This window comes from Protopterus annectens, chromosome 9.part0 (genome assembly GCF_019279795.1).
Source record: "Protopterus annectens isolate FY-2018-M chromosome 9.part0, PAN1.0, whole genome shotgun sequence".
Lineage (NCBI taxonomy): Eukaryota > Metazoa > Chordata > Ceratodontiformes > Protopteridae > Protopterus > Protopterus annectens.
In genome coordinates, this window is record NC_056743.1 from 991,773,433 (window position 1) to 991,798,847 (window position 25,415).

The 25,415-nt window shown below is 42.0% G+C and overlaps 1 protein-coding gene across 5 annotated transcripts in view; it reads right to left on the reverse strand.

Moving 5' to 3' along the window:
- Positions 1–25,415, reverse strand: part of SUOX (sulfite oxidase) — a 308,330-nt gene that overhangs the window by 178,876 nt on the left and 104,039 nt on the right. The window contains exon 1 of one of the 5 annotated variants that reach the window (XM_044083757.1): positions 9,964–10,015. The exons of the other annotated variants lie outside the window; for them this stretch is intronic. The gene's annotated coding sequence lies outside the window, so the exon portion shown is untranslated. Of the gene's footprint in view, positions 1–9,963; positions 10,016–25,415 lie in introns of those variants that run through there. 5 annotated transcript variants of the gene reach the window in all.

Consider the following 25,415-nt stretch of genomic DNA (forward strand, 5'->3'; position numbering starts at 1 on the left):
TTCCCAAAGCTATGGTTGGGAGGATGGATTTATACAGCATTGGGACCACGTGGCAAAGCCAGCTCTGGATTTAGAGAAAATTGGTAAGTGATAATGCTTAGTGAAAGTATGAACTGAACTCCAGGTAGCAGCTTCTAGAATATCCCTGGTAGGAACACCTCTGGGAAAGGCTGAAGAAGATGCAGCCCTGGTGGAATGAGATCTGATCCCCTGAGGGATTGGTTTTCCATGGTGCTTATAGCAGAAATGAATGCAATGGCTTATCCATTTAGAAATGGTTTGTTTTGAAATAGCCTTCCCCTCTGCCCCTGCAGCAAATGCTACCAGCAGTTGTTCAGATTTCCTTCGAGATTTAGTCCTGTCCAAGTAGAATCCAAGTTGTCTGTGTACATCCAATGAATGCAGACTCCGCTCCCCCTTGTTCTGTGGATTGGGAAAGAAAGCTGACAAATGAATGGACTGATTAAGAGTTACACTGTATACCACCTTGGGCATAAAGGATGGATTGGTCCTGAGTGACACCCTGTCCACATGAAAGATGATGAAAGGCTCCAGTGCCATAAGGGCCTGTAATTCAGATATCCTTCTAGCTGAAGTGATTGCTAAAAGGAAGGCTATTTTCAAGGAAAGAAATTTTAAGTCTGCAGTAGCAGCTGGCTCGAAAGGAGGTAGAGTGAGTTTCTCCAAAACAAAGTTAAGGTCCCAGGCAGGGGTTTGAGCTCTCCTGGGTGGTCTCAAGTTTTTGGCCCCTCTGAGATACTGCTTTAGCAGAGGGTGAGAGAAGAGGGGTGGTGGTTCTGTGCTAAAATGGCTGAGGCATGGATTTTTATGGAGGAAAAAGACAGGCCCTTGTGAAGCATCTCAGTTAAGTATTGCAAAATCTGAGGTAAATTGGACGATGCTGTGCTCATCCCTTGAGACTGATTCCAGGCACAGAATCTTTTCCATTTGTCAGCATAAGATTTTCTAGTACTAGGTCTTCTCGCCTCCAAAATGACATCCATCACAGGTTTGCTGAAGGATGGTAAGGAGGAATTTAAATGATTAGCCAAGCTGCAAGATTCAATTTTTTGAGCTGAAGGTGCAGAATTTGGTTCTCCTGCTGAGACAGTAAGGAAGGTGTCTGAGGCAGGTGCCATGGAGAAATTTGACATGCACTGAGCAGGAGTGGGTACCAGTGCTGGCGAGGCCAGTCTGGAGCAATCAAAATAATTTTTGGTTTGTCCTGTTTGACTTTTAGTAGAACGTTGGAAAGCAGAGGCGGAGGGGAAAAGGCATAGACTGATAGGTTTCTCCAGCTGAAGGACAGAGCATCCACTTTCCAGGCTTTTTTGTGAAGAGTTATTGTACAAAATTTGTCCAACTGAAAGTTCTGGGGTGATGCAAAAAGATCTATGTCTGGGTTCCCCCATTTGAGTGTCAGCATGTTGAAAATCTGTGGTGCCATTTTCCATTCTTGTGGGTCCATGAGATTTCTGCTTAGTTCGTCTGCCAGAATATTCAGCTTTCCTGGCAGGAATTAAGCTTGTAGTTGTACTTGGTAGCTCAAGACCGTGTTACACAATGCCATGGCTAGTCTGCAGAGGGGGTAGGAATGTGTACCCCCCTTGCTTGTTTATGTACCAAATTACTGTGGTGTTGTCCATCTTTACCATTAGTTGTCCTGGATGAAGGTAGTCCTTGAAGGCTGTCAGTGCATTCTGTACAGCTAGCATTTATTTTTGATTGATATGAAGGTGCATCTGATTTGGGCTCCATTTGCCCTGAATGCACTTCCCTGCCAGATGAGTCCCCCATGCATAGTCTGATGTGTCTGTAGTTAAGGTTTGGGCGGCAGGGGGTGGTGTGAATGGCAGTCCCTTGTTTTGGTGGCAGGCCTCTGCCCACCATAGGAACTGTAGACGCAGGCAAGGTATGATAGGAATCATTGTTTCCAGGTTGTGACAATGCTGACTCCATAAACTTTTTAAGTACCACTGAAGTTTCCTCATATGCAGTCTTGCATATGGAATTGGAAGAATGCAGGAGGCCATGAACCCAAAGGCTTGCAGTATTTGTCTTGCAGATAGCAGGCTTTTTGTGGCCACCTGTTTGAAGTAAGTCACCAAATGAATTAGCTTTTCTGGCATAAGGAAAGCCATCTGGGCAGTTGTATTCAAGCTTGCACCAGGAATATAATTTTTTGAGAGGGTACCAGTTGTGATTTATTTTCGTTTGTGGTGTACCCTAGACAAGTTAGAACCCTTTTTACAAATGCCAGATGTTTTAGAAGAATGGCCTGGTTTCCTGCCTGAATTAGACAATCGTCAAGGTATGGATATATTTGAATATTTCTTTGCCTGCAAAATGCAATTACTGGAGCCAGGCATTTTGTGAATAACCTGGGCACAGTAGACAAGCCAAAGGGCAGTGCAGAGAACTGATAATGCAAGTAGCCTGCTTTGAAGCGTAGGTATCTTCTGCAAGATTCTCTGATTGGGACATGCAGGTAAGCCTCTTTTAAATCTAGAGTTGCCAACCAGGCATCCTTGCCTAGCATAGGAAGTAACTGGTAAAGAGTCAGCATCTTGAATTTTGGAATGTCCATAAAGGTTTTAGAGTAGACAGGTCCAGAATTGGACACCATGATTTGTCTTTTCTGGGTACCAGGAAAAATCTGGAATATAAATCTTGTCCCTTTTCCTCTTCTGGCACTAGCTGAATAGCCCCCATGTTTAGGAGGGAAAGTACTTGTTTCTGAGCCTCTGCCCACTGATTTGGGGGCAGGTCTGACCACCCATTTCAAGTTGGCAACATGTGGAAATGAAATCTGTATCCCTGGGACACTATTTAAAACCCATTTGTCCTGGGTTATAAGTTGCCAGTTTTTTTGCATGAAGAGCCAGTTTTCTCCCCAAAGGGGCAGCTGAGAGGTAAGTGCTTGGTAATTTTAAAGGGAAGTCATTGAGACTGTTTACCATAGGGTGGTGTCTTGTTATTTCCAGATTTGGAAGTGGAAGCTCCCCATTGCTTAGCTCTGAAAGTCCCTTGGGACTGAGACCTAGTGCTTTTGGAGTGTCTGGGTTTGGCTTGAGAGGCTCTGGAAGGAGCTTGAAAGGACCAGTTCTTAGTCGGCCAGTGCCTACTAAATCTTGGAGGTTGTACTTGTAAGAAATCTTTCACAGTTTGCATAGATTTAGCTTTATCTTCCATCTTTTTTAGAACTTCTTTAGCCTTATTGCCAAACAGACGGTCCTGCTGTAAATGAGCATCCAACAGTTTTGCTTTAATATGATCAGGCAGAGATTGCTCCTTAAGCCAAGCAAGCCTTCCAAGCACAGACCCAGTAACAGTAGCCATGCAAGAGGCCTCTAAAGAATCAAAAACACATTGCAAAGTATGTTTTCCAACTTGTTCAGCTGAATGCAATAAATCCTGTAAATCCTTATTTTCCACACAGTCAGAAATCAACATAATTTTCTGTTTAAGCAGTCCCATGATATGCTGTTGATAGTTTAGCATCTGGAATTGACAGTTTAAAGCCCTGATTGCCAAGGTTGCAGAAGTATAAACCTTTTTACCCCCATATATCCAGCGCCCTGGAGTCTCTATCAGAAGGGGTAGGATTTTTAGCAGTAGAAGCCTTAATGCCCTTGGGCCCCTGAGAAATGGTTTCAGGGTCCGCAACAGGATTTTTTAAAGGAATTTGTGGGAGTCAGGAACCATGTAGTATCTCTCTGGTTTACTAGGGGCCAGAGGCAGGAAATCAGGGGCCATACTGGATTCTGAAAACACATCAACAATGTCCAGTACAGGAGGAATAGCCAAAGGCCTGTGCTGAGGAAGGAGGAGGAAATCCCTCAGCCTCTTTTTTGGATTCAGAAAAATCCTGACTTTCCCAGTGGAAATGCTCCCTTACAGTATGTAAACTTTCTCCAAAAGAAAAATCTTCAGGGGGAGAAGCAGAGGGAACAGAATCCTCTGCATCAGAATCTTCATAAGTAGGAATGGACAAATCCAGGTCATTAGAAGTGTCAGAAGAAAAGAGTCCTGTTTAGAAGATTCAGAGTCAAGTTCAGCACTAGGCCTCTTAGAAGGGGGGGGGGGGGTTGACTACCCCTGATTAGAGTAATTAAATCTTCAGCCATTTTGATAATTTGTTTTTTAGGCATAGGGGCCTGAACATGTGGCCTGGGCGTCAGTTTTTTAGACACAGATCGAGATTTAGGCCTTAGTATAGACGGTGGAGTCGGTTTAATATGCAAGTCTGTAGGCCTGAATACACCCTCAGAAGTCTGTGCCTGCACAGCGGCTCCGGACCTATTCAAGGTAGACACATCGTGGGTTCCATAGGTGAAGTATCTTGCGGCATACCGGGCTCCGAATGGGTCTCAGTAGAGGCCTGCGAATCAGAAGTAGCGGGTATCAGGGGCTGCGAAAGCACCTCACTGAGTACCGGTGAACTGGCGACTGGCTTAGGAGAAGCTTCGTCGGCAGTTTTGGACCTCAATGGCCAGTCTCTGTCTTTTTCTTTGTGTTTTTTCGGTATTTCGGTAGTCGGATGGCTAACCAATGTCATTTCTGGATAACTAAACCAAGTACCGAAATATTTAGAAGCACAAATGTACCGATGACAGATAGTGCGCTGATTAAATAAAGCACAAAACTGACAGCAAGGTACGTTGTGTTCAGGGCCTAGGCAAGGAATACAGTACAAATGAAAATCCTTATGAGGTATTTGCTTCCCACAAGTAATACAATTATTAAACTTTACTGACATCGGTAAGGAGCAAGAAAAAGTTTCCCCAACGGGGTACTTAGCTTTTAGTTGAAGACTTCAGTTCTGAAACTCAAAAATGAAAATTTCAGGAGTCGGCCGACCGGCACTTGAGAACTGCTTCTGCTTCGGGCACCACGAGGCAAGAAAGACTGATGTAATGGTGTCAGCTGCATGTTTTATACCCCTGACGTCATGGAAGAAGGGATAACAACCGACGTAGGACCCAAGACTTTGTTAATCAGTCCGAATGAGGGCAACCTGCCAGCAGATTAACCAAATGTAATGACTGCAACAGTGAAACATGAAGAACATCTACTTTTTGGAAAATTCTTCCTTTTCATATAAAAATCTCCTCGAGAGGCCAAAAGTAGTAACTAAGGGGGTTTCACACATATGGAAGTGTGGTCATTGTGCGCAATGCTACTATATTAACGCAAATTATCAAAGTCCCTTGATGAACAAAATTGTTAACATGCACGGTGGCACAAGAGTGCTACAAAGAATTATTTGGCTACACGTACTTCATGTATGGCATTTTATGTAGGAAAAACTAAAAATGACTTGAATAAGCATATTTACCAACACTTATACAGTACAAAATGTCAAGACATAAAGAATGCTTTGGCCAGACACTCAAGTATATGTTCCGAGTTTAACAAGTTGGTTTTCTTAATTATGGAATAAATACAGGTCAAACCATATGGGGGAGGACTGGCAAAACTAACTCTTGTACCAGGAAATATATTGGCAAATTGGACTCAATGCAGCCAATTCACCCAGCCTCAATGACATTTCAATTGCAAGTGAACTAAAAAAAAAAAAAAAAAAACGAAACTGAATTGTATAGGTTCTGGATATGACTCCCAACACTCACACTTCAAGATGATGGCCTCCCAAGCTTTTGGGTGGACAGCTATGTGACCCCTGACTGCCTCCACAGACCGTCAGCCAGGCAACCCTTCAGGTACAATGAAAAGGCCTCCCGGAGAAAGCTCAATGAACTGCCTCTGCCATGTGGAAGGCATTCATTGTGGTTACCCCGCCCCTCACCACAAAGGGAACCTTCACCAGGAGCATCTTGGAAAGGCTGCTGTGATTTATGAAAGAGATTCTTACCCCCCCATTCCTCAAAAAAAAAAAAAAAAATGCTGACGGGTGGCAAAGCATCCTCCGATGGCAGACAGAGTCTTCCTGTTCTGTTCACTCCTAGTCACTGTGTCCTTGACCTTTGGGCCAAACAAGGAAGAATCGAATAAGGCACTGACAAATGGATGCTTTAAAGCACTATGGAAAATTAAACAAGCACATCCAGGCATGTCAGTGCATAGCAATGCTGGTGCTTGCTGAGTGAGACGTGCCATCAGCCACACTGGAAAACAAACGTAAAGACAAGTGCATAATTGATTGCACTGTAGACAACTGCCTCTCAAGAGTTTCTTGCACATCCAGGACTGCTGTGTCTTTGCTACATTTGACAACACTTCCAATACTAGGTCTCACTAAAGGCCTTGTCAAATAAGCAAAGTAATGGCTCTCAACACAAAAAGTCATTGAGGCATTTGCATAGTTTCTCATGCGGTCCAAAGTCAGAGACTCCCAGTCAGGGAATGGACCAAGAAATTTTCTCTTAAATATCCTTCTTGGTGGTAACCACCACAATCGCATTTAACAATAGACCCTTACTCCAATGCTGTTGGTCTTTAGGTGGTGCCAAAATCCTGTCCAGCTTTTCAGAAACTTATTCCACCACATCTAGTTCTCTCCATGCCCTCTGGGACATCAGATCAATAAGGGTGTCTGGAGAGAGGACCACTCAGAATATGGATGGCCCACACCAAAGGCCTCCAAAAACACTAACTTCTCCAGGGAAGGGACTTCAGCAGTCCATCCCCTAGCTGGCGTAATAACTCTAGGAGACTATTGAAGGAACATTGCCGCAGGGGGATCTGAGGGAGCTCTGCCATTCGAGGTCAGTGTCCTATGTGAGAGATTCCTTGAGGTAATCCATTTGTCTCCTCTTGCAATGGCTCTTACATGCTTTGGGGTGGTAGCTTGTGACCACATGCTACACATTTAAACCCTCTCTCCTTCTCCTTTTCTTTGTCCATCCTAAAATGAGGAGAGCATATCTCTGAATTGTACAGATTTTTGCCTCATATTTTGGTCCGTTTCTCATAAAATTGTGGTTTTCAGGCAAATCATTGAGGACTGAAGTCAGAAAATAATGACAGACACTTGAGTTTCAGACTTCATACTCTTCAGAAAAGTCATGCTAATGCAAAACCTACTATTCTATAAATTTTCTAAGTTTGTAAGAGCAATGGCTAAAAAGTGCCCCTATTTTTGGGCCTTTGTCCCCCCATTATTGATGGTTTTGTCCAGATTTCTTGTTCTAAGAAGTTGAGAGGTATGGAGAGCACAACAGTAAAAGTATGATGACAACAAACACAAGCACAGTATTACACCCTACCTACCTATCAAACTAAAGACCAGCAATAAAAGGAACACCACTGTTAAAACTACACTAGCAAATTGGAATTATTTTTATACTAGGAAAGAATAAAAGGCTAATGACAGAAAATGGCAGGAATGCCCAGACACACCACACTCTCAAAACAGGACTACGAACACTACACTAAAGCTATACTAACTTACAAAAATGAAGCTAAACCTAAAAAGGGTAGAGAAAGGTAAAAAAATCTTGAAATCCTGATTCTAAAACTGTACAGTGACAGAGTTCGTTGATCACGCTGCAGTCTCCAAAGGAAGCATATGAAATCTGAGGTGGATTGGGGAGCTGTGTATTCTGGTTAGAATAAGCGAATCTCCTAGATCGAAGTCTCTGAAAATAGGCTGGCATCAGATCCAATAATCCACAGGTTGAGGCTGGATGGAAAAGACAATTTCGGATCTAAAGTTATATGAAGAAAAATATCAGCAAAACAATCAAGCTTTAGTATTATCACATGACTATAGCAAACATTCTGTTTGAAACCATACCCACATTTATGATTTACTAAACAACGGGCACTCTCCAAATTGAAGATACTGTACAGTACCATTTCGGAAGGAAATCTACACCCATCATCCACCTGCTTGTAGAAACAGAATTGATTTTTTTTTTGTTGGTTTTTGGAAACAGGCACTGGCAAGTCTTCACCCAATCTACCCTTACTGTGAATGTCTGAATGAATTCCTGAATGTCTCTGGGGATTCCCTCTCCATCACCCGCTCTAGTAGTCCTTTCCATGGACCCATAATACTCTGCATAAAACTGAACATTTGCAGATCAAAGGAGTTACCCTCAAGTCTGACTTGTGTCCTCTCCTCTCCCAGCTAGGTCTTTACTGTTCAGTGTGAGCCTTTTGCAGCTTTCTGATGTGCTCTTGTGTACCCACATCATGTAACCAGTCTCCTGAACTACACTCCGCACAAGGTATGCTTGATTTGCCCGGTAAAGCAGAAGCATTCTCTCGTTGGTGCTGAAGTTACTCTCCCAAGGATATGTCCGAGCAGCTGCCTTATATAGGGTATACAAATTTGCATCCTTTTAAAAATTGTCATGATCAGTCATTCAAAAATTCATATACTTGAATGAATGTATAGAAGTGGTTGCAGTCTCCATAGGAGGTCTCCATGCTGTAGTTTACACCCATACAAATATTTCCCTAGTTTCTCATTATGATAAAGTCTGGATGACACCAGCTCTCATGAGACCAATAATAAGAGTACAATGCATCCTTCAGCACGTTCCTGACAAGGAACTTGAATTTCTATGGCCTGTCAAGCTGTTACCTCACAAAAAGAATACAGGGAGTAAACAAGTCCTAGATGGACCGTCTCAAAGCCCTCTCCTCGTACTTGGCCTCCTACAGACTGCAGCATGGCAATCTAAGCCTGGTCACAAGGCAACCTATGATCCCTTACTGATGATTTGTTGCACATCCCAAACACAAATACCAGAAATACCCAATCTAAGGACCTAAATATAGTCTGTGACAAACCGTTCATCTTGTAGGGACAGGTACGCGTCTCAAAGCTTACCCTTTTCCCTGGAACAGGCTTCCCATCAATGTGAAGCAAGACTCATCCCTAACCCTATTCAAATGAAACTTGGACCAATGGATGGGAAATTGCAAATTTACCCCTGGTTTGACTACCTATGTCCTTAATGGACAGGGGCAGCCTCTGAATGCTTGATGTGTACAAGCCTATATCATAATCGTAAAACTCCTTAGAATATTGACATCTGCAATATTTTGGTAAATCTGGGTAACTTTGGCTAGGCTTAAAGTGGCTCCTGGGCCGATAGCCTAGTAACCACCTATGAACTTCATAATGTCTCATCTTCCTGTATAATCTTCTGTTATTACTTAAAAGCAATAAATCTTACTTTGCACAAGAACAACTACTAATGCAGTCTAATAAATCCTGCAGCATTTCAAAATTTTCCAACACCTCAATGTTACTCTATGCTTTACTTCATAGGTTAAACCCATCCTTCTATAAGCCTAGATTTCTTCTTATGTCAGTTCCTTTTCAGTGAACAGTAATCTTCAAAGTACGTCCTGTGACTTCATGTCAGTTGAGGACAACAGGCATCTGAAATACTAATGCCATCTACATTTGTGCACTGTTCTGAAACTTGCTTCTTGCTTGCTTCTTTCAAAGAAGAAATGGATAAATTGAAAGCAGTCCTGCAAAAAGCACAAAGGTTCCTCCTGCAGTACTGCAAAAAATGAGTACATAATAAATGCCTGTGAAAGCTTAAGCATATGGTGACAGTGACTATGTGGAGAATGGTATCGCTTAGCAAAAATAAGTTACACTATATATTCTGAAGTTGCAAGAAATTAAGCAAGCGATGTTGTGTGTAAAACAGAACTGTGTATGTACCCTTTTTGTCACTTATGTCATGTTTAAAAAAAAATTGAATATTCCAAAAAATAAATAAATAAAATGACCTCACCACTCACATATAGCGGAAGTAACTTCATTAAATCTATGCCGCTTGACATTCAAACATTTTACACAGAAGCAGTCAACATGTGGCAAACGCACACACTTTCTAATATGTTCCACTTCTAAATTGTAATGACACATCAAACCACCCAAATACACACTTCAAGCTCAGCATTCCAAGTCCAACAAATACAAAGGAAAAAAAAGATAAAAAACATTCTTCCTTAATGTGTTTCACTTACTGATAGTGAAATTGTAACCACAACCCCGTTCCGAAAGCTAAAACATTAAAAAGAATGCACCAGAAAGCTTGTAACTCCACCTCCAAGTCCAGCCAATCATATAGGATCTTAAAGACACACAGAAATATTCAGAATCTCATTCAGCCACATGCAATGAACATTCATACTGAGTTCATGGTCAGGATTTGTCATAACTCATTGCTCCCAAGCAACATACTTTATTATTTACAAAATTAAGACTTCACCTTCATTTATAATTCAGTACTCCAGCAAATTTCTTAGCTGACAAAGTCTACTACAGAACACAGTTTAATTTGCTTGGATACTACACACATAAATCCTCCCTTGTTATACAAAACCAAATTAAAAGAGCAAATGTAAACTGCTATAAAAAGGAAGGCAGAGCTAAAAACAACACATCCTACAAATGCTGTAAAAGTCAGCTATAACTAGCCAATACTAGCTGAAAATTAACATGCAAATACAAACTTCAGCCTGAGAAAGGAGTTACTACGGTGCTGGTGTCTACCCTCATTAAGTTATTACATCTATATTTGTAAAAATAATTAAAAGGCTGGCCGGTTTAAGAAGGGTCACCAACACTGTGAAATAATTCACAAGGACAGCTTAAACTGTGCCATTTTCAATTACTGTATGTCACACACAACAAAACATTACATGCAGAGAAGTTAAATGGAACATGCAGAGAGCTGCTTCTCCTACTTAACAGGGAAAAAGGGTTTACATGCTTAACAGTCCAACAGCTCCCTGCCTTACTTAGCCTTTTTCAAGGTGTCTTGAGAAAACAGGCAATTTACACCCTACAAAATTAAAATGTTTCAGCACAAACCTCAAAAATGTACAGTGATAAACAAGGACTTTACAATACAATTAAGCCAGAAAATAGACTTGCTAGACACAGATGTGATGCTTACAATTATACAATGACCCCCCCATTAATAGTCCAAAACGTGCACGCTGATTGGACAGCATGCCCGTTGTAAATCCCACAATATGCCAACGGAAAAAAGTCCGGTCACCCGGATTTTTTTCCATTGGTATAAAGTGTCCAAAAACTTTTTTTTTTTAAATAAATAAAAAAAAAAAGAAGAAAAAAATGGAGCCTTTCTTTTCTCCGTTGCTTCCGTTTCAAAGCATTGATGTACTGGGTATGTGTGGGAACGCAAGTCCCATACGCAGTACATCAACACAAGGAAGCAGTATACTACCGGCGGAGGAACAGTAATGCACCGTTATACAAACACATTATTAAAGAAAAGCAAGTATTTTTTTTTCTTAAATAATGTCATTGTATAATGGCAATAACCTACTCTGTGGTTGTGCTATATTGAAAATTTACCCACGGTTGGCTTTATTTAATCACTCGGGCTTCGCCCTTGTGATTAAATCATGCCAACTGTGGGTAAATCTTCAATATACCACACCACGTCTTCGGTTATTGCTTAATTATTAAATGCTTACTAGGGCATAGTAAGTGGTGTCTTTAGTTCCATGGTTCTAGAACATTTCACTTACAAAAGCAAATAGTCGTACTAACTAGACAGGCGAGGGTACCAATGCAGAAACTGGATGGCACCATTAAAAGAAACATGCAAGGGTGCCAAAACAGAACTTGCTGCCTTCTCCTTACTCATAAATCAAAAAAGGTTTCTGAGTAGTCATGGAGACTTTTTATTTGAAAAGACTGCAATGCTTCATATGCCTTAGTTTTGCTGGACTTCTATACCCAAGTCCTCCCTCCCATCACAAAAAAAAAAAAAAAAAAAAAAAAAAACAATACAAACTAGTTAATTCTGCAGGCAGTTCAGATGCCAAAAACTGAACTGATAAGAATAAAAGATAAAAAAGTAAATTTCAAGTGTTCATTTGCACTGCAACGACAGTGAAGTATTTGGTAAAGCTGTGTTGTTAGCCGAATATATAGTTGTGTGGTGTTCTCACAGCAGTCACTGAAAAGAGGTAAAGAAGTATGGTATGAATGAGAATAAGCAGTGTGCTGTTTTAGTATTACAGTACAAGCAAATTTCAATGTGCATGCTGTAGTGGTGTATTTAAAAATACGGTGTGTAAGAATGCAAAATGAAGTAGCTTAGCATTTGGGTTTAAACATTAACAGTATGCAAGGGGATTTGCTTTGTTACAGAGCACTACATTGTTTTGCAAGTGTGCATTTGCTCAGTTGAAATAACACAGTCTCCAGAGCTAGTGAACAATGAATGCAGTACTCAACTGCACAAAGACTAGCACCATATGAACAATGCCAGGCGAGTGACCACAAGATCATAGGAGGTTACTAGACTATTTCCACGATCAGCACCTATTGCCTCTGTCCAAGAGGACACAGGTAGAACCCTCGGGGTGAATTTACGGTCCATCCAATCGCCCAGACTGCATTTGAAGAGGGCAAAAAAGGTGCTCTGTCTGACATGAAGTGGGAGTCTGTTCCAAAGGTGTGGCAACCTGGGAGACAAATCTGTCCCTCCATCAGGTTTTATTAATGTCACATACCAGGTTAAGGTCTTTACAGCGAGTAACCCATGTACAACTTGACTTACAGAAACGCAGCATTTCCAATAAAGCAGGGTCAGAGATTGCCTTGTATGCAAGGCAGAGATCACTTCTGAGTAGTCTGTATGAAACAGACAAAAGTGACAGTGATTTCAGATGATCCCCACAGGGCAGATGCTGAAGACCTTGAATTTTCCTTGTGAGGAACCTTTATGGTTTCTCCAATTGCTGCAGGTGCATGGAAAGGTACATACCAAAAGGGGTGTTGTACTCAATTACTGGCCTGATGAGGGAAGCATACAGGGAGGTTATAACTTTTTTCTGGAGGCAATGCCCTTAACTTACTTATGAGAAGAGCAATACAGAATGCCCTTCTTACTACTATGGAGACATGGTGGTCAAAGGTAAGGTTGCTGTCAGCCTGTGTGCCCAGGTCTCTCACCACTGAGTAAGTACTTAAGGTGTTGCTACTGATGTGGTAGTTAGCAGGAATATCGCTTTTACCAAAACAAATGATAATACATTTTTTTTTGCATTGAGTTTAAGGCCATGATTTCTGGCACCAATCATTTGTGTGTAAGATCCTCTTGTTGGATATTGCCATCATTTGGCGATTCTATGACTGCTCCCAGTTTTCAGTCTATCAGCAAACTTTGTCAGCCACAGACGATTAGTTTTTGCTTGTATTTCAGAGAAATAGATTCCAAACAGTAGAGGTCCCATGAGTTATCCCTGTGGAACACCACTGGTTACAGGTCTGCTGTTGGAGGTGGATTCCCCTAGTTTGACTATACGAGTTCCATCAGTGAGCCAGTCAACGACACATCTAACGATATAGGGGTTGATGCCTCGTTGGGCGAGTTTGTCAATGATGCCTGAGTCAGGGATAGTGTCAAATGCCTTGGCTAAGTCCAGGTAGGCTGTATGCACAAATGTCCCTTCGTCCAGGGCTTTGGTGACTGTCTCGAAGAAAGTCTACCAGGTTTAACAGGCATGATCTCCCTTTGACAAATCCAAACAGAGTAGGATCAAGCGTTTAGAAATTACCTACATCTTTGTTGATAATGTCCATGATGATTCCCTCCATGGACTTGCAGATCAGGCTAGTCAGGCTAATAGGTCTATAGTTCTAGGGGACATTGGACGCATCACCTTTGTGCAAAGGAATAACATTGGGTGGTTTTCCCTTCAAAAATTGAAACACCAAACCACGAACAAAAACAGATCAAGGCAGAAACCAGGAACCTTCACGAAATGTATTCCAAACTTATTTCAAAGACAAGTAACTCCACCGTCGATTTCAATAACCATAAAAACAGACAGCACAAATTTCAGTTGAGTGCGCTTTCTCCTTGTTACAATAACAAAGCTTCTTCAGAACTAAAAAATCCTCCATAACCTTTCCTCTTATATATTACAGGGGTTTCCCTTCAGCTGCTACAAAGCCGGTGCTTAGACTATGATTGAAAAGAGTACCCAATGGTGTTGCTAATTCAGCCTGGAGCCCATTTAGGATGCAGCCTGGGATGCTATCAGGTCCCATAGAGGCTGTGTTTTTGGCCTTAGGGTATTTACGACCTGCTCTTTAGAGATACAAGGTAGGGGACAGGTGGTAGGGATGTCACTGGGTACGTGTGGGGGACAGGGAGTGAAGTTTTCACAGAACCTGTCGGCCAACATGTTAGCTATGTCCACAGGCTCAGTATATATGTGGCATCATTAACTACCAGTGCCGCAAAAATCTGGGCCTTTCCTTTTAGGCTACAGATATAACTGTAGAATACCTTGTGGTTGTCCTTTGTTGAAGCTAATCTGGGTTCATAGTTTGCTTTGGAGGACTTCACAAGAAGTCTTATTTGCTTGTTTATACTGAGGAAGGAGTGTTTCCAGTTTAGGAGGGCTTGCTCCCTCTTGGTCTTAGGCAGTAATTACTTTGTCTTATTGTAAAGCGTGTTAATGGCAGTTGTCCACCAGGCAGGTTAGCTCTTCCTTGAGGAGTTTCTTTTGGTCCTATCAGGTAATGCAGAGTCAATGCAAGTATACAGGTGTTTGTATAAAGCACTGATGTAAGAGCTCGGCATAGTTGCCAGTTCCATCTGAGGGAGGAGGTGCACTGAAGCTACTTATACCATCCAGTAAGAGGTTATAATCTGCTTTGGAGAAGTTTTTTAGTTTATTTGATGCTTGGGGTGGGGGTGAGGTGTGACAGTTACTTCGAATGAGACCGATTTGCGGTCAGATCTCACCAGGAAGGACCTCACAGTAGGGGTGCTACATTGGTCTCCCCTATTTGTAAGCACCATATCCAGGATGTTGGCTCCCCTGGTGGGGGTGTCAACCAACTGGTTCCGGGCACTGGAGATGAAGTCAAGGAACTTTTGGGCAAGTGAGTTTGAGCATGTGTAATTAAGAGCATGTGTAATTTACCCAGTCAATGGATGGGTAAAGTCGCTCAAAACCATGGTGTTTGGATGTATCTTGATAGACTTAAGTAGATCCAAATAGGCAGAATGGGTGCCCCGATTCATGGAGGGGGATCTTGTAGCTGCCAATGACTTGAATAGATGTCCTACCAACAGTTACTGCAAATGATGCGTCTCCAGGGAATCATACCGTTTAATCAATCTGGAGGTGTACTTATCTTTAATGAATAAAGATACACCGCCTCCTTTAGTTTGAGGTCTGAACGTGTGGAAGGAGGTGTAACCTGGTATTGCTGGGGTGCTCTCCACAGCCTTGAACCAGGTCTCCATGACTGCACAAATGTTTGCGTCTTCCAAAGTGAGGACAGCTTCCAGTGAGTGCAGTTTCATGTTGAGACTCCTAGCTTTTAGCAGCTTAATATCAGAGCTTTGGCCGGCTAACATCTACCCGAAATCAGCTGGATGTATAAGTGAATTTAAGTACACTTTTATCATCTCTTTTGCATATAGTACTGTATTTAATTTATTTATTTGTGTTTTTCACTGAATATTAACTCAGCTGAAGTTGTGGCTGTCTCTCTAGAGAGTATTTTTTTAGAATTTCTGTGTAGCCATTGATAGCAGTGGGGGGTAGTTTCAGCTCATCACTGACATCCTGTCTTGCCTTATATAAGTGGTACATTTTGAGTGATCTCTACTTAATATCAGAACTTTGGCCGGCGAACATCTACCTAAAATCAGCTGGACGTATAAGTGAATTTAAGTACACTTTTATCTGCTCTTTTGCATATAGTTTGTTTGTGTCTTTCGGCTTTTCCCGGTTAGGGGTCGCCACAGCGGAACTCTGGTCCACTAATGATTGGTAGTTGATTTTTACGTGCCGAGTTACCAGCTCTGACACACAACCTTCAACGAAGGTACGCCCATTCACGCACGTCTCCACGCAGAAGACGCTCTAGCTGAGAATCGAACCGGACAGCATCTTACTGTGAGGCGACAACGCTACCGCAGCACCACCACTGCGAGTCCCTCTTTTGCATATAGTACTGTGCTGTATTTAATTTATTTATTTGTGTTTTTCACTGAATATTAACTCCACTGAAGTTGTGGCTCTCTCTCTGTAGTTAGTTCCCCACCCATCCTCTCTGTTCTTGTTTTGGTATTAATGTTGGTGGCTTTGAAATTGCCCACCCCTCTTGTAGATTTGTATTTGGATACTATTTCTGGGTCCATCGCATTTGCTCACTCAACTGACTGCACTGAGATCATATTCTGATTTCAGGCACTCCTACTGTGTACAAAGAGCACATTTGGGAAGGACAACCCCTGTAGCCTCTTAATCCTGATCTGTTCCTTCCCTCAAAAAAAAAAAAAAAAAAAAAAATATATATATATATATATATATATATATATATATATATATATATATATATATATCTCATTCATCTGCTCTTATTGTAACTGTCTTAGTTGCTCTTCTGCATGCTGTTATCTGTTCAGTCGCTCTTACTCTGCACTTATTACTGCTTGTTAGTAGCCTTCTAATTTACTGCCTTCTGCACTTGTTTTTTAGTCATTTGTTAATTTAATTGCATTTATTTGAAAGGTATTTGCCATAGTGTTGCTACACACTCGGTTGTGCTGGCCTGCACTACAGTTTGAATTGTATTTACTGCTGTTTTAGCTGCTTTTCTGTAACAAAAAAGACGAAAGAAAATTCTAAGCTGGTTTCCTGCCTTTCCTGTAACTAGTCAAGTTCAGATACAGACTTGCTGTATCCAGGACTGTTGGTAAGCTTCTGAGTCCCCCCAAGCCTTTCTGTGTTGGAGGGAAGCCTTCTAGCTTATCAGTGGGAGTGGTAAACACTAGGTAGCCTATCTACCACGGGAAGAGTGGGTTTTGGCCCTGAAATTGTAGTTCATTAGCCGTTTGGGCAGTTTTTCCATCTCTTTCTGGTTAAAAGCCCGTTTGCGTTTGGTCCCTGCCTTTCCTATAACTAGTGTAATCCAGGTACAGATTTGCTGCATCCAGGACAGTTGGTAAGCTTCTGAGCCCCCCAAGCCCTTCTGTGTTGGAGAGAAGCCTTCTAGCTTATCAGTGGGAGTGGTAAGCACTAGGTAACCTATCTACCACAGGAGGAGTGGATTCTGGCCCAGAAATTACAGTTTATTGGCCGTTTGGGAAGCTTTTCCATCTCTTTCAACCTTCTGATTTAAAAGCCTGTGCTTGCTCTTGTTTCCTGCCTTTACTGTTACTAGTCTAGTCCAGGTACAGATTTGCTGTATCCAGGACTCTTTGTAAGCTTCTGTGCCCCCCCCCCCCACCGAAGCCTTTCCGTGTTGGAGGGAAGCCTTCTAGCTTATCAGTGGGAGTGGTAGGCATCAGGTAGTCTATCTACCACAAGAGGAGTGGTCCCTGGCCCAGAAATTGTAGCTATTGGCTGTTTGAGCAGTTTTTTTTCCATCTCTTTCAACTTTCTACTTTGAAAGCCGCACTTGTGCCTGTTTCCCGCCTTTCCTATAACTAGCCTAATCCGGTTACAGAGTTGCTGTATCCAGGATTGTTAGTAAACTTCTGAGCTCCCAAGCCTTTCTGTGTTGGAGGAAAGCCTTCTAGCTTATCAGTGGAAGTGGTAAGCACTAGGTAGCCTATCCTCCACGGGAAGAGTGAGTTTTGGCCCAGAAATTGTAGTTTATTTGGCCGTTTGGGCGGTTTTCCATCTCTTTCAACTTGCTGGCTTAAAAGCCTACGTTTGTACTTGTTCCACACCTTTCCTTAACTAGTCTAGTCCATGTACAGATTTGCTGTATTCCAGGACTCTTTTTAAGCTTCTGAGCCCCCCTCAATCCTTTCTGTGTTGGAGGGAAGCCTTCTAGCTTATCAGTGGGAGTGGTAAGCATTAGGTAGCCTACCTACCACAAGAGTGGTTCCTGGCCCAGAAATTGTAGCTACTGGCTGTTTGGGCAATTTTCTTCCATCTCTTTCAACGTTCTGGTTTAAAAGATGCACTTGCGCTTGTTTCCCACCTTTCCTGTAACTAGCCTAGTCCAGATACTGAGTTGCTGTATCCAGGACTGTTGGAAGGCTCTGAGCCCCGCAAGCCTTTCTGTGTTGGAGGAAAGCCTTCTAGCTTATCAGTGGGAGTGGTAAGCACTAGGTGGCCTGTCTACCACGAGACGAGAGGTTCCTGGCCCAGAAATTGTAGTTTATTGACCATTTGGACAGTTTGTCGGTCCCTTTCAACTTTCTGGTTTAAAAGACCACATCTGCGCTCGTTTCCCATCTTTCCTGTAACTAACCTACTGGGTAGCACTAGAAAGCCTTAAACTGATACAAGCCTTCTAGCTTAGGAGAGAAACTTTGGAGTGATTAAGTATCAGTTTTCTGTACTTTCTTGCTGTACTTAACTGTTTTCTGCCTAAACGCAGATTTTGCAGCGTTTATTGTGATTTAAAAGCTTGTTTTTTTCACATATTGTACTTATTTGACTGCCTGCACTTTTAAAAAGTTTTTTGTTTAAATAATTTGTTTAATTGTTGTAGGCTACACACTAAAGTGTGATAGCCTTTTCTGATCATTTGTAGTCATTTAAAGCTGTTTTAAGTGTATTTTTTTATGGTGTGTGCCTTATCTTTTCAAAAAAAAAAAAAAAATTCCTCGTTTCCCGCCTTTCTAAGCTAGTATAGTCCAGTTTTCAGGCTAGTGTTGAATTCAGGGCTGTGATACTAGTTTCTGAGTTGCTCATACCTTACTTGGATAGAAGGAAGTTTCTCTGTTCACTTGTGAGAGAGGTGAGCTTTGAGCAACCTATCTGTCCCTGGAGGAGTGGTTCCAGCCCAAGAGTTAGTAGTTTATTGGCCATTTTGGGCTAATTTCTCTCTCTTTCATTTCCTTACTATAAAAACCACGTTTGCACGGTTTTGCGCACCGGGCAGTGCCGGTTAGCTATAGTTAAATTATTCCCGGCTCCACTAAGTCCTCTCTTCAGTTTTTCCCTTGAAACTAGTCTAACTCTCGACCTAAGCACTCACAAAACATCTTACACAGCCCAGCACTTGCTCAGACCTAACAGCAAGCACTAATATACCCTGACACTGACTGCCCAGCAGGGCAAGGCTCTTTATTTACCCCTCACCAACCAAGTGACTAAGCAGCTCACCCTACTATTCAGGCATGACCAAAGGGCAACTTCAGGTGCACTCTCCAGTCCAGCTGGTGAATCTGGGTATCCTGAGGCAATGCTACAACTGCCTCATGTACAAAGACAACCCTCTCCTCCTACCACAAAACACTAACATATGCGAGAGATGCAATTATACAGCCAAACTGGAAGCTAAGCTGTCTCCACCCAAAACTGGAACAGACAGTCAAGAGGAGAAGGTTAACACTTGCACCACAACTACAGCCGCACACAGACCTACTAAAATAGCACTGGCAATAAATGCACAAAATCATACTCGGAGGCTCTAAATAAAAACCTGTAAAAGCATCAGAGACCTCCAAAGCAGACATCCAAACAACCTGCACTTCCCGTCACAAACCAGACAACACATAAAACACAAAATCAGTGTGCCGCACAATCACAGCCCTTAAGGCGAAATAACATACCTAACACACTAGTAATAGGTGACTCTATAGTCAGGCACACTGACATCCCACTCACTAGGCTGGACAAGCAGAAGGTTACTGTTCGCTGCCTGTCGGGAGACAGAATTCGCCACGTAACACAAGCACTCAGGTTACTCCAGAACAAGTACAAATATGACACTGTCATTGTTCATGATGGTGTGAATGACCTGAGACGTACCTCCCTGGACTACATAAAGAGAGACATGGAAGAGCTCTCTGATCATGTAGCCCAGGCTGGTATGACCCTGACCCTGAGAAGCATCCTGCCCTCACCAAGAATGATATCTCAGCAAAAAGAAAAAATTATCAATTTCAACAATTGGCTAAGCTTCTGGTGTCATTCAAAGGGGATCCAGTGTCTGTCAGCCTGGGACGACATGCTCGACAAGCTGCGTTGCTTCGCAAGAGACGGCTTGCACCTGTCACCCCTAAACTTTCGAATACTGGCCAAGGCTCTTGCTGCCCCCATAGTGCCTTTTTTAGGCAAGGCTCAAAAGTCAAACCCACCTCCGTAAACAGCACAATTAACAAAAAACTGAGGGTTATGTTACTCAACGCCAGGAGTTTAAATCTCAAAATGCACGCTCTCGAAGCACTCCTCAGTACGGAGAACGTCGACAACTGTGCAGTAACTGAAACCTGGTTCAAGGCTCCAGACAGCACCCCAGCACTACCGGGCTACAACTCATACCACACGTTTTGGCCACAGAACATGGACCGAAACACAAAAGGAGGGGGTGTATCCATATTCATCAAGGATACCTACACCTCCAGGTTAGTGGCGCAGCATGATACCTCTGAGATCATCCATGTACAACTAACATCGGGCAAATCTGCAATGCAAATTGTGGCCTGCTAAAGATCACCCTCCAGGATCCAGGACCACCACTCCACCTTTCTGGAGTCACTGGAAAACATGAAGGTCCTACCAAACACCCTGATATTGGGCAATTTCAATTACCCTACCATTCACTGGGAAAACTACTAGAGTACAAATTCCCAGTCCCAGCGCTTCTTGGAATTCATCAACTCAAAATGCCCTGGATCAGCTGGTAAACTCCCCTAACAGAGGTGAAAACATAATTGACCTGGTCGTCACCAACATGGGCGACAGGTGTTCCACACAGGAGGTCAACCTGTCACTGGTTAGATCATACCATAAACTAATCACTCTGGATGTCCACACCCCACCACCACCCCAACTAAGGAAACAACAGTAAAAAAATTTTCTAAAGCAAACTTCACCTTACTTAAGACAGAGGTGGTATGTTTCACAGCCCCCACGCTAAAGGGTAATGCTGCCCAAGATGCAGAAACATTTACAAATGCACTCTACGAGCACCTACAAGGATGCATGGATCATGCCATCCCTAGCAAAACCAAGACTCACTCCTCTAAGAGAAGGAAACCAGTTTGGTGGACCCCTGCAATAAACAGGCTATACAATAGAAGGAGGAAACTAGTTAAGAAAAAAAAAAAAGCAAATCCCAAGAAGGAAAGACATCCCTGATCAGTATCAGTAAGAAACTGAGGTCCCTCATGAAATCATCCAAGGCTAACTTCGAAAGAAAAACAGCCAAGGATTCAAAAGATAGCCACAAAGCCTTCTTTAGCTATGCTAAGAATCTAAGTGGCAACTTGCAGATATGCAATGAACTAGTGCAAAATAGCAGAAAATATACTAAACCTACTGATATTGCCAACACCCTGGCAGATAGATTCAGTGCAAACGTCACCCCCCTCTCACCTCCAAAAGGGCCCACAACAATACTGGAAAAGTGTAGTGCCCCAAAAATCACAGACGCACAGGTGAAAACAGCCCTTTCAAAAGCCAAAAACACAGCATTAATGGGACCACATGGTGTCCCAGGCTGCGTCTTGCACGAACTACAGAACAAACTAACCCCCCACCTAAACACGCTGTTTGTGAGGACTAGGACTAAAGAGTTGTCAGTAAATATGAGGCAGTTGTTACACTGGCTCAGCATGCTCATGTCGACCAAGCTGGCTGGAGGAACTGTAAGAAATTGTCCGTCCACAGTGACAGGTAAATTTATATGATCAGGAAAAGAGGTCACACTTTGGAGTGGCTACTGGGTGAGAGGTGTGTTGGTACCTCTGAGGCTAGGCTTAGTGTTTCACCTGACAGTAGAGCAGGACTGCAAGAAACCTCTGGAGGACCAAAAGCAACATGCTAATGGAAAATTTAACAAACAAAACACTTGTGTGTATAACCACCAACAATAACCACCACTAAGTGGTGGTACACAATGGAGTGCTACATGGAAACAAGTGCAAATATGGGGCTAAAATAAAAGAAAATACCTTTTTAGCCCAAGCTTGCCAATCAGAATGGTCTTTCTGCTCCAATAACCCTCGATTAGATGAGACCCAGACAGCATTCTCCCCACACAATGATGCAGAAGGACCTTCACCAACAAAATTGGCTTGAAGGTGATGCTCAGAAGTTGCAAAACAGACCCAGAAATAGCAAACCTGGAAACGGGCAGTGCTACAGCTGAACTAGTACAGTGTACAGTAAAATGTGACAGACAGTGGAATGAAATATAAATCACAAGTGTAGTATTAGAGCAAAAGCAGGCACTTAGTTGGAAGCAACGGATGCCTCAGATATTTCAGTATCTCAGTGAAGAGCTGGGTTTTGTGCTCAAGTGATACCAAACAGTCTAGATTCAGCGAGTCTGAATCTAACCTATGCTATGAAATGGAGAAGTACTAGAAATTCAAGGTGCATAAAATCTCAGTCACAACAGCAGAAAGCAGTTTAAATAATGCAGCAATTCCCAGCATAGAAGGGTGTAGGCCTCAATCTCCCGCCACAAGAGTCTAGACCACAAACCCTCCTAATGTAAAACAACTAGTTTTGGTGCACATGTGCTTAAGCCAGAATAACAGACACAATAGTCCTTCAACCAACAATTTTCAGCTAGAAGGGTGTAGGTTATCCTCTCCTGCCACAAGAGTTTAGACCACAAATCCTCCTAATGTAAAGTAACTGATTTGGAACCAAAGTGCTTACACCAGTATAAATATACTTAGAACAACAGGCACAATAAGCCTTCTCCAGCAATTCCCAGCTTAGAATGATGTAGGCTATACTCTCCTGGCACACGAGTCTAGATCACAAATCTTCCTAATGTAAAATAACTGGTTTGGAACTAAAGTGCTTAAACCGGAACAAATACACTTAAAATAATAGGCACAATAGTCCATCACCCAGCAATTCATAGCTCAGAAGGGCAGAGGCTACCCTCTTCCCACAAGAGTGCAAACCACAAACCTTCTTGATGTAAAATAACTGGCCTGAAGCCCAAGTCCTTTAACCAACTGTAAGACACAGAGTAACAATTACAATTTAATCAGGCTACTAACAAGCAGAATAAATGCAACTGAACACTTTCCGAACAAGCAATAAATGCAAGATAAAATAATAAAATACAAAGAGACACAAAGACAGTAAAAAGCAGCTGAATAAAGTGTTTTTGTTTTAGTTAAGCAGGAAGGGAGGAAACAGAAGATAATTCAAGGTTAAGAAAATAAGGGGGTGGGCCTTCCCAAATGATCTCACTGTATACAATAGAATGAGCTGATGCGATGGGACGAGGAGGTGTCCAATATCAAATTTATAGTAGAGGCGGGCAACTCAAAAGCCATCAAGTTTTTAGAACAACAACTAGGTGGCTGGGTGGGACAAAAAATGGAAACTGAATCAGAGCAGAAGTAAAAACAAGTAGTAAAGAAACCTTAGAACTTAACCCTGAGATATAGTCACAAAACACAGCTATTGCAGAAAATTGTTAAAAACTACAACCTAAGAGCAGCACAAGATTGCTAAATATCACTTAAACAGAGTGAAAAAATAGACACATATCTTTTAGAAGCAGTAATTCTTTCTTGCACATGTCTCGTCATATACAACATTAAGTAGGCACATTTAAATATTCTTGCCACCCTTTATAAGCACTTAATAGTGCTCTCCTCCTAAGCCAAGCAGGGCTGTACAAGACAGCCCTGGTGTAAACTTGTGTCTACTCATCTAACCATCAAGATCTGCCTTAACGGCAGACAAAGTAGTACTTTGCCTGACATGCAGTAGTAACGTATTCCATAGGATGGTGATAGGTTGAGTTAAGAACCTATCCCTTCATGGAATCTTGTTTACTTCTTGGTGTCAATTTAGTTACCTAGTATGGGTATTTGTAGAGTCACTGGGATTTGCAAAGAAATAGGTCAAACAGGACTGGGTCTTTCAAAACTGGAAAAGTGAGATAAGTCACTCCGAGCAGCTGATAGGCTAACTCAGTACAAGAACAGTTGTGTTAAATCTACTAGCATAATCAACGGATTCGTGGCCTTTATTTTTTGTTACAGATCATTGGTGCCTTTATAGTTCAGTGATACGTATGGATTTCATCATAAAGAGGTAATTTTAATTGAAGGTGGGTCAGTTAATGGAAAACTACAGAGGTAAGATGACTGCTCTGAATCTTCAAGATATTCCCTTAGAAGTTAATTTGGCCAGATAGAGGGATTTTGTAACTATTGTGGAAACGTGAGTTGTCCATATTAAGTACCTAGGTCTTTTATGACTATCTGCTTGAAGAGAATACCACTTATATGACAGGGAACAGATTTTTTTTGCCAAACACTAGTATTTGCACTTGTTTGCATTTAACCTGTGATTTTCAGTACATTCCAGCCTCTGTTGGAGCTGTTTATTATCTGTGGATGAGTGGATAACAGTGTCCAGCTTGCGCTTATCAGTAAACTTGGTCAAACACACTTCTTGAATACTTGCATAGCTATTTGCAAAATAAATGCCAAAGAGGAGAGGGCCTAGCACTCATCCCTGTGGCACCCCCACTAGTTATAATTTTATGTTCAGTGAGGATACCAGCAACTTTCACTAATTGGGAGCTATAGCACAGCAAATTTGCAATACATTAAGTTTGCCTAATTGTTTGATAATACCAGCACGGGGGATAGTCTCAAAAGCCTTGGCTAGGTCACAATAAGCAGCATGCACAGAGTAATCAATACACAGCCTCTAGAACTTTTTCAAATAAGTTTACTACATTCAGAGAACAATACCTGCCCTTCACAAAGCCAAGCTGACTGGGGTCTACATCAGTTAAGCTGCCTATAACTGCATAAATGAGTTCTGTTGTGATATGCCCCATGGCTGTGGATATACGGCTGGTGAAGCTTATGGTTCTATAATCACCTGGGTTTGTAGAGGGGTCTTCCCTTGTGCACAGCAGTCACACTAACTGTTCTATAGGCATCAGGCATAAGCCCTGTGGGAAGGCTGAGGCTGAACATTTTAAACAGAGGCTCAGTTAGTACATACTTGGCACTAATAATAACCCAGCCTTGTATGCTATCTGTTCCCATAGAAATATTATTTTTAGCTTTTGACAAAGGTTGTAAGACATTTTCCAAAGTGATTTCTAGGGAAATTAAATTTTCAGGCACAAGAAATACAATGTGAGTAGCTTGGGTAAAGTTAGCACTAAGTTTATCTTTTAATTGGCAATAACCCTGGGATTGGAATGTGTGATGTTGTTATAGATGAGTTTGGTGTATAGTTGAACATTAATCCTTAACTTTCTCATGTACTGAGGAAATATCTGCAGAGACCTGAAGGTACTAGTCTGCTTTATATTTTCTAACAGTGATCTTAATTAACTTGCTAGTATGTTTAAGTATGGTCTTGAGGCAGATGATGTGATTTTTTTAAAGTTGTAATTTTCCTTCGTTTGTGATAAAGTTTATTAATATGGCAGCTCCATCAGGAAGGATTATTCCCAAAATCATCATTATATCTGGGGGGGTAAAAAATGGTGGGGA